The sequence below is a fragment of the Podarcis cretensis genome (genome assembly GCF_951804945.1).
Source record: "Podarcis cretensis genome assembly, chromosome: 1".
Lineage (NCBI taxonomy): Eukaryota > Metazoa > Chordata > Lepidosauria > Squamata > Lacertidae > Podarcis > Podarcis cretensis.
In genome coordinates, this window is record NC_137170.1 from 62705000 (window position 1) to 62712521 (window position 7522).

General features: G+C 43.0%; 1 long non-coding RNA gene across 1 annotated transcript in view; it reads right to left on the reverse strand.

Moving 5' to 3' along the window:
• LOC307216962 overlaps positions 1 to 2365 on the reverse strand; it is a 45792-nt gene extending 43427 nt beyond the window's left edge. The window contains exon 1 of the long non-coding RNA XR_013839374.1: positions 2088 to 2365. This is a non-coding gene — a long non-coding RNA (uncharacterized lncRNA). The remainder of the gene's footprint in view (positions 1 to 2087) is intronic.
• Between the last annotated feature and the right edge of the window lie 5157 nt (positions 2366 to 7522).

The window sequence follows — 7522 nt, forward strand, 5'->3', positions numbered from 1 at the left end:
GGGGCAGCAGCGGTAAAGTTTGGGCTCCTTTTTCTTTCTTTCCTTTTCTCCTTCTTTCCCCCTTTTCTCTTCTTTTTCTCCCTCTCTGCGTTGGCTGCACTGTCCTCCTGGTTTTGGAGCTCCTCTTAGCTGTTGGGGGGGGTGGTCGGGTGCCTTTCCGGGTGCCTTTCTGGCTCAATCTCAGTCCTGGGGGGGGGGTGTTTTGGCTCCTTTGATAGACCCCCCGGGCACCCCCAACTCCTCTCTGCTGGCAGTGCTGGCGGCAGCAGTCCTGGGAGTCCGGGAGTCGGCCAGACAGAGCCTTTTACTCTGGCTGGCTTCAGGAGCTCTTTTCTGCTGTTGCAGCCGCCATGCTGCCTTGCCGGAAGTCAACCTGGAACCCACCTGAGTCATTTAGTTGTTCTACACAGATTCACTATTTTCATGTAAATTTCATGCATCAAGGGGCAAGGAAATGTAGTACACAGTGTTGGTCTATTCTTCTACCCGTTTTGTAAATGTGCTCTTTCTGTCTCATTTTCTTCCTGACGAACCAAAAGGCCATGGTTGTACATTGCATATTTTTATTTTGCCACTCCAGGTAGTACAACTGAGTTTTCCTGCACCTATTGCAAACGCAACCTGTCTCACTGGCAACTCAGAAATACCCTCCTGCACAGTTCACGTATCTTCCTCCCTTGGCTCGCCATTCCCATCAGCTGTAACAAGGCCTTAGGATGTCTGCAATTAACAGATCTATAGGAAAGGCTCAAAGGAGAGGCACCTCCAGAAGATATGATGTAGGCATTGGAACACAGGCTGTCTGTCAATGACTGGTTTCTCTGCCCTGAAGGCGTGAGTCCAAGTGACTTCTGTGAAGGCGCCTTGCCATTTCAACAGATGGACATGAGGGTAAGTAGCCAAGCAGCTATGTCTGGGCATCAGGCGCAGGCAATGAGCACCTGATTCCTGGCCAAAAATGCAGTGGTGGCTGTTTGACTTTGCTTAGCAAGCTAAGGTTCAGCTAGTATGTCAATCCTAATTAAAGTTAGGGATAGTTTCTTTTTTTTTTTAAGGACATGTTTTAATGCTGCAAAATCCAATGTCTGCATCAAGCCTAGGACACCTTTTAAAATGTATTTTTTATTAAAATTTCTTGGTTTACAAAGGTATGTGCAATGTCTCTTTTATCAAGTTACATTTTCTACAGATCAGTTTCATTTGCTGAGAGGTGCTTTCAGGGTATCCACTGTGATATTTCCCCAACCATTTTTCAATTGTGTGTGTGTGTGTGTGTGTGTGTGTGTGTGAGAGAGAGAGAGAGAGAGAGAGAGAGAGAGAGAGAGAGAGAGAGAGAGAAGTATTTGTTGATAGTGGGAATAGGGTGATCCTTTATGCAATCCATAAATTCCAATTTGTGGCTCCCTCTAGTTTTAGCCAAATCATGGTCTCTAGCTTTCTAAAAAACTAGCTAACTATCTATTCTATTGTTGTTTTCGTTTCAAATATTTACTTGTCTTTTTACCTTGTATTTTAGCCTACGAACCGCCCTGAGATATTGTGATAAATGGCAATATAAAAATCTAATGAATAAAATAATATGCCCCCCTTGGCCCCCTATACTTTGAGCAGTGTTTAGACACATCTAACTCTGCATGGTACTTAATTCCCACCAGATACAGTAGAAATCATTTCTGGCAAATTTGCAAAGACACGACCTAGAATGCATAGATGAGTCCTATTGGTTTTAGTGGAACTACTTATCAGATTGGTTTGTCCCTTGTAGTTTGTCCCTTGTAGTTTAGGGGCTGCTGCATACATTAGGCATGTACATTTTTTCAGACATCTATAAACTGCCTGCATTTGTTGTACAATTTTGCCTTCGCTCAGGCAGCCACTCTCTTTGTTATTATGCTAATTTACATCAGCTTTGAGAACACTTTTAATAAATGAGCCAAGGCTACACCTGTGACAAAATTAATCAGATGAACGTTGGAAGATATTGGAAAAATATTATGTGACCGGCGCATAGCCTTGTATTGATTACCGGCCTTCCAGTATCTCAGGACTCAAGATCAATAAGTATAAACCCATAGTTTTATGCCTACCTGATTGCTTGCACAGCATATTCCCTGGCAGAAATATTAGACCTTGTTGAGTCAAATCCTGTCAAAGTCAATGGAAGTCCTTTCACTGACTTTCAGGGTCAGGTTACATTAACCCCTGGAGTTTGGACAAACACCCTGCAGTCCAATAATCAAAAGAAAACCAAGTTGTTCTGCTATCACCATCTGAACCCATCTGCCATCTGGATTAGGAGATGAACTGTTGCCATTGTGAGAGCTATGCTAGAAAATAAAATGTAAACGTATTTAACTCTCATACCTTTCCCTCTAACCAGGCAGCTAAAAAGGAAACAGATGGGGCTGAGCACTTAAGGGGGATATTACTATATATATACCTCACTGATAAGAAGTAGCATGCAGTTTCTATTTTGGTAGTTAACTTGGAGAGAAGATGAGCAGTTATTTCTAGTGTGAAACCATTTTTGTAGAAAAGCTATGAAAAATGGACATAAGAATGCTGACATGATAATAATACCAATGGTAAGAAGATTTACCAATGGTGAAGATTTTTTTAAAAAATATATTCAAGGTGAGACCACGGGCCAGAAGTCAATAAAGGGCATGCAAAGCACTGTAGGGGAATGAAGACAGATGACCAGGTGAATTCTGGAGGAAAGCTTCTGTCTGATGTAAAGTGATTATTGAGACAATCTCAGAGTTTGTGGAATCTCACCCTTCAACAGGGGGACACATGTGGTCTCTTGCCTAAGGGGTTCCTAAGGGGTTCTAAAATCTTGAAGATAACTCTGCATTTTGAGTTCCCTGCATAGGAGATTCAAACCTTTAACCCTATCCACTCCAATCCAGTGCTTTCTCACCTAGTCCCTGTCATTAGAGACCTCTCAGGATGGTTCTGAGGAGAGCATTTGAGACTCACAAAAGCCTGATTCAAAGCAGATGGGTGCTTGAAAAGCTCCTGACTTCTTCTCTGGCTCAAATGGCAATCTGAACTGAGGAACAATTGCCAGCTGATAAATACTTTGCCCTGCAAAGAAATATCTGTCTCCTAGCAGAGCGAAGTCATCGTCAGCCAAGGATCACAGGGGCTTGGGCAGCCCAGAAATCAAGTGCACTGACAACTCTGCCAGAGCATGTAACGTAATCTCTGACTGCTAAAGCAACTAACTCAGCCCAGCCTCAGAAATTTCCTGCCAGAGTCTCTGGTCTGGGTGTTTTAACAACACTGCAGGGACAAAAACAGAGCAGGGGTCAGGGGTGTGTGTGACCACAGTGGTCACAACATCCTGTCTGCATTTTTCAAAGGGTAGTAATCTTAAGAAACCATTTACTAACTGCCACCACAGGGTCTTCTGAAAAACCACCCTGCCTGGAGACAAGGAGAGAAGAAAGAGAAGCATCTTGTTGTGCTATCGCTATCTAGCTTTCAAAAAAGTTTTTCAAAAGTCTTTCAAAAAAGTTTTATTTCCCCTGTTTTATCTTGTTTTGTTTTATTGTTACTGGTGCATACTGTTCCAATCGTATCATGTAAACTACTTTGTAAGGTCTGCCTGACCAGTGGCATATAAATGCCATGGATAAATAATAAAATTAATGAAGCTATCTTAAGATTTACTTTCACCACACATTTGCCCTGGTTTTGTTCCTTATCCACTGGTAGGAAATGGGGTGGTTTATTTCTCACAACATCTGACTTGCACTCTTTGTTTCCACAGAGATGGACATAAAACAGTGGTGTCTCCCCCTCCACTTTTATTTATAAAGTGTTTAGAGTCTAGAAAAAAAGAAATAAAATGCTTTAACTATAAGGACAGTATTAATTGTAGAAACTAAATTACTGCTGAGACAGAGGCTGTGCTTAGTAATAAAAGTAAAGAAACAAATCACCCACCATGGTCAATGAAACTGATATTATCTGCTTATTTAAGGTATATTTTAGCATATTGGTTCCAATAAATCTGTGTAAAGTCTTATTTCCTGAGATACTGCTATCTCTTGCTGCAGCAGACAGAGATTTTTTCTTCTTATTGCTACTGAGGTGTCCTGAAAAATTATGAGAATATACTTGGAAATGTGGCCATAAAGTGAAGCAAGGGCTGAAGACATGTGGTAGTGTAGGCCAGGTGTGGGGAACCTTCTCCCTGCACCATGTGAGCCAATTTTGACAGGTGGCTGGGTCCATCCACCTGTCTCTCATATGATGGGTAGTCTCAAAGATGACCCATATGGATGGGTGGAAGTCTGCTTCCTCGACACATTCCCTGCAGGAAATGCATTGCTGAAGCAGCACCCAGCAGCCCTAAACTCTCTGTTCATCATATGAGTGGAGGGTTCCCTCCTACTCTCTGTAGGGGTACTATTTTGCCAGTAAGTTCCCCACAGGGAATGCAATGCCAAAGCAGCACTCAGCAGAATGAAACTCTGGTGAGCAGAGACTTAAGTCTTGCTCTCTGGAGGATGCTGCTTCCTCATCAATGCTTCCTCAACAATGGTGAATGGGGGATTAAATCCTGCTGCTTTGGTTCCATGCAAGTGCAGCCAAACCCACTGATGCCAGCTGACTGATTGGCGTCATGGGCTAAATTTGATCCCCTGGTGAGCGTGTGGGCCACAGGTTCCCCATGCCTGTGGTTGGCCCAACATATCTGTCCTGTTCCCACCCAGCTTTGCTTCATATTGGCCCCAGCCTGGACTGGAGTATTTCAAAAATATGTCCCCATCTCAGGAAGAAACCTCAAAGCATAAAATGGAGGCTAGTAGACCTAACTCAGAACCTGATGGCTCATAGATAAAGTCAGGGCACTCTTGATTAGAACCGGGGTGGGACTAAAGCAGCATTTGGCAGGTTAGGTTACCATCCTGGCAGAATCCAGGAAATTATGGGTGAGGCTAAGTTAAATCTGTGATTTGCTTCCATTTCAGATCCCAATACTGCTTACCAGGTATAGCCAGTTGGCCCAATAAAATATTTATAGCAATTCTATCATCCTCCAGTCCTGCCTCCTCCATCCTTCCGTCACTTGCCCCTGGACTGATCTGGCCCTTCCTTCAAGCCTTTACTTAGATTTCTTTCCCTTTTTCCTTTCCTATACTAGATTACCTTCACTTGACACTTGCTTCCTCCACAACTCATTTCTTATGCTCCCTCCATTCTCGCTTTCCCCATCTGCTGTATTTTCTGTATTCCTGCCCTGCTTTTCTTCTCTCTTTCCATCCATAATACTTTGAGAGAACCCATTCCTAGGTGTTCAGTCACACAGACGGGTGTGAGCAGAGGGACAGAATTGGTATAAAGGGTCTGATAAAGTAATGACAGGGTTCAAACCTGCAGTTCCAGGATGGGAGGCCTTTCTTCGACATGAGAGCTTTCTCCCTTTCTGCCAGCTATCCAATAGTCCCTCCTCCACCCAGTGAAGCGGTGCAGGAGCAGAAGGCAAACTCATTCACAAACAGAAGGCAGACTCACTCACAAACAAACTGGATCTATCTATCTATATATTTCATTCAAAACATGTACGAACCAAAGCCACTTGACCTCAATAAGAAGCGCCAAAGGCCCAAGCCAAAGGTGAGTATCATTGATGGCACTTGACTGACATCAGGGGGTGAAAGCCAACTTAAATAAGACACCCAGGAAGTGCAGTGGTTAATGGAGCTTTAGACCTGATAGCCATGACCCTGTTTCCTTTGAAAGGAGATACTTGCGTAGATTGAATCTCTAGGCACAAGGGAAGCACATATGTTTATGTTTACAGAACAGAGTACCTATGTTCGAAGAATAGCTCACTTCGGAGTTTAGTGCATCTATTACACTTGACAGCAAGAAATTGAATTCTTGAGCTGATATAATACAGGTCTCTGCTTGTTTTGCACTGGGGACAAGCAGGGGAAAGTACTTGTGGGCCCTACACAAAAAGGTCATCCACAATTCAAAAACTCAGAACGCATATGCCTGGAAAGGGAGCTTGTGTAGAGGCCATAAAGAAAAAGCAGTTCTGACTTCACTTGAGAATTTTTCACAGCCCACTTCCAGCAGAAGCCCTTCAGATGCAGGGAAAGGAAGTATTCTGCTGAAAAGAAAAGTCTGCAATGGTTGTTTGCTGATTAATACCAGGCTTTAATACAGAAGACAGGCTCTACATCCTCGTTTTTATTAACATGCAATGGTGCTCTAAGTCTTTTTTCTAGGTGGCTAAATGTCAGGGAAGAGGAGCAGGCCAACTTTGTTCCATTATGGAGGAATGGCAGCTGCCAAAGGAATCTACAAACCTAAGGTCACATTTACACAATAAGAAAACCTATGTTGGCAGGTTTGTGTCTCTTTGAAAGGGCTGGTGATAAACAGATCTGCGGGACAGTTGGGTGACTTATGGATCTCACTTTTCATTATGCTAAAACAAACCAAGCTTTCGTAGCCATTTTTGTTCTTGCCAGAAAACTTTGAAACATGATCAACATCTATTAATTGATTAAAAACAGCCACATCTAGAGATGAGTTTGGCCGGGACATTGGTTGGAAGCTAGCTGAAGTTAGGAAATGATGTATTCAGGTAAAATGCAAAATATTTAGTGTAGACTTTAGATCATCTTGGTTTTACTTCAGACAACATTGTGTGGGTCAAAACAATCAGATGATCTGATGTGGAACATGGGTGATTGAAATTCCATTCCACGCTCCCCTTGAGCTTTCCTTGCCAAAGCAAGTATAGGCTTTTAAAGGGCAAAGGAGGAGGGCAACCAAAATGGTCAAAGGCCTGGAAACGATGCCTTATGAGGAACGGCTAAGGGAGCTGGGCATGTTTAGCCTGGAGAAGAGGAGGTTAAGGGGTGATATGATAGCCATGTTCAAATATATAAAAGGATGTCACATAGAGGAGGGAGAAAGGTTGTTTTCTGCTGCTCCAGAGAAGCGGACACGGAGCAATGGCTCCAAGCTACAAGAAAGAAGATTCCACCTAAACATTAGGAAGAACTTCCTGACAGTAAGAGCTGTTCAACAGTGGAATTTGCTGCCAAGGAGTGTGGTGGAGTCTCCTTCTTTGGAGGTCTTTAAGCAGCTGCTTGACAACCATATGTCAGGAGTGCTCTGATGGTGTTTCCTGCTTGGCAGGGGGTTCGACTCGATGGCCCTTGTGGTCTCTTCCAACTCTATGATTCTATGATTCTATGATTCTATGAAATCCCCCAGCTAGTGCTTCATATTTTTGCTTCAGTTCTTCACCTGCAAATGCAAGCTTCTCTCGCCCAAAGGAGAGGTGAATGTTAAAGACTGTTTTCAAATAGGGTGAGAAGTAAATATAGGAGTTCATTAAGCAGTCAGTGTTTAATGCTGCAGTAGACAATTCAGGAATGTGAGAAGTTCAAATCAACTGGACTAATCCAAAAGCTCTGACAACGGTGGGCATAAACTCGTGTGCTTTATTAAATTGCTCATTTTGCTTGGTGATAGATTGATAATC